This window comes from Corvus brachyrhynchos, unplaced genomic scaffold (assembly GCF_000691975.1).
Source record: "Corvus brachyrhynchos isolate BGI_N302 unplaced genomic scaffold, ASM69197v1 scaffold706, whole genome shotgun sequence".
Lineage (NCBI taxonomy): Eukaryota > Metazoa > Chordata > Aves > Passeriformes > Corvidae > Corvus > Corvus brachyrhynchos.
The window spans coordinates 169675-172376 of NW_008238371.1; positions in this window are offsets into that span (position 1 = coordinate 169675).

Below are 2702 nucleotides of genomic sequence, written 5' to 3' on the forward strand. Positions count from 1 at the left end.
AATCCCACAGATTTCCTTCTCTGGGCTGCATTCCCTTATTACCTGCCAGGCACTGGGATGAATCCTGATCCTGGTGAAATGTGTGCTGTGGTTGTACAGTTACCTGTGACCCGTTACCGGGTGTGTGTGGATGAATTAACAGGGGTTAATTAACGGCTGGAAGAGCCTTGCTGGAGATGTTATCGTTCGTGGAGTGTCTGGGTCTGGAAGGGAATTTCCTTCTAAACTGCAGGTTTGGGGCTTGATACAGAAATGTCTGGAAGAGGATTTTGTTTGTTGATGTTCCTGATCTGAAGATCAGAGTTGGTGACCGGGACGACGGCTCATGGTCTGAAAATCCATGACGGAAGTTGCCAGTGAAACCCCAAATTCAATTTCCTAACACTTGAGCACTGGATCTTGCAGGACTTGCTCATGTCCTCCTGCCAGATTGCTTTCCTGTAGGCAATTCCTTCATTTTTGAAAGGGAAAAGTTGAAGGCAGTACTGTGCTGCAGTGGGGCAGGGAGTCCAAACTGCCCACCCTCTGCCAGGGCCAGGGCTGCTGGTGTCCCTGTGGGGGTGTCACCACAAGGGTGTCACTGTTACAGCCATGCTGGCAGTGGAGTTAGGGGGCTTGGCAGGGCTGTACAGAACCGCGGGGAGGTCTGTGACAGTGTGGCACTGCCAGGAAGGGGGGTGGAGTGGGTGTTGGGGGGCTGCTGCGGCCAGAGCCCTGCCAGGCCCCTGGACTTGGAGAACAAGCCTTTCCCAAGGAGTTTGAAGCCCACGATGGGGTGAGAGCCAGCTGCGCCTGCTCATGGGTCAGCATCAGTGGTGCCACTGTGGGAAGAAAGAGAAGTCTGCTCTGTTTTGGTCTCCTCCTTGAGTTGGAGCTTCATTCGGAGGTGATGGGGGCAGAGGGGCTGAGGGGCACTGGGGCTGGGGGAGATGGCAGGTTGGGCTGGTCGCCAGCATCAGCTGCATCACAGGCAGGACCTGGAGTTTTTTGGTAGTTTCTAACCACCAAATTTGGACAGATTTTCAGGGGGCTTGCAAAAAGCGATTCCCTCATTCTAGGCTGCTTTCCTTGCCAAGTTGTGGAGACTGCTGCAAGCTGCTGAGTTCTATAAAAGATTTCATATCTGCATAAAGCAAAATGATACCAACCTGGGGCTGGTGCAGCCCCTGCTCACAGTAAATGTGACCTCCAACGTTGCGACTCTGGGACGGGCTACAGACAGAACCATATTAATAGAGTTTGTAATTAGAGCAGTAATTGCACAGTGCTTAATTTCTTTCCTAGAAATGAACTTTGAGCAGTGACCAGAATGCAGGTTTGAGGAGGGCGAGTAATGCCTCTGGTGCAGAGGGTTACCTGAGGGACATGCAGGACAGGCTGAGAGTAGCATGGAACCGTCACGGATCCATGGACAGATGGGAGAGACAGCACCAGCAAGATGGAATAGTGAAAGAAGATCATGATATGGGACTGAAGAGATGGTTACACAGAGGTTTTCTGGGTGTGTAAAGTGGTGAAGGCAGGAGGGAGAGGTAGAAGGGAGATAAGAAGTAGGAGAGATTCCCTCAACCGAGCTTTTGCCAAATGATGGGAATTTTCTTCTGACATTTGTGGTTGTGCACATGCCTTGCAGCCCACCTAAAGGTCAGCTCTCTGGGAGAGCTTGGAGAGGGTTTGAGCCATGGTGAGGACTCAGTGGCCAGGGAGCAGGACCAGGAATCTCTCTGTAGTCAGTTTTACCTGGAGCACATGGTTTTCCCTTTGTTGTCCTTCCTCACCTCTCCCACTCGCCTCTAAACCCATGTGGGTTCCTGTCTGCAGTTTAAGAAGCAGGATTAGTTTGGGAAAGCTCTCCTCTACAATTTCCAGCTGTTGCTGCTCTGGCAGAGGCTTGGGATGAGAGAAGCTCTGCAGAATGTCTGTGGTGGCTGGGAGTAGCCTGGATGTCCGTGACCTCCACAGCTGCTCTGCCGGGCAGGGGCTACCCCATTGCCGGCTCTCCATCAGGGCCTGGCTGTCGGCTGGGTGTGAGGCCAACACGGACCATTGGGTCACTTGGTGTAAATAGCCCATCCCAGGATTTTAGCCTTAAAAAATAAGGCCTCTGGCTAATGCCTTATTTTTTGGAGGTACAGCCCTGGGCCTCTCTGCCTCAGGAGTTTACTCCATCATAACCTGTCTTGCTGTCAATAATTGCTGTCACTTTTCCAGCTGGCATCTGGTGTTTTCTGCATTTCTCTCTGAGGAAGGACTGCTTTGATACTGTTTAAAGCCGCTTGTACCAGTTACTGAGGTTACTTTGCCATCTTTCTTTCTGATGAGTTAAATTGGCTGAACTTCATCATTCTGTTCAGTTCCAGCACAAGTCTTCCAGCTCCATGCTCCATCCTTCCCCAACGTCTTTTGAAACTGGCTCCTGGTGTGCTGATTCACAAAGCAAACTGAGGCAGGAGTTGCCACTGATGCAGGGTCTTCTGGAGGAAGATGAGGACCCTCCTTGCTGGAGCCCTCCAGTCCTGCCAGGCTCGGGGAGCCCCGCACTGCCAGGCTGCACACTGGGCTCGCCATGTCTTCGCTCTGCTGAATCAGCCTCGAGTAAATGACACCCTTTGGGAAGGAGAGCATTCTGCTTAGCCAGCTTTTTCTTGCTAATTCCATGACCTCTGCAGAACTGCCCTGTTTATGTGTGCCTGTAGTTCCTG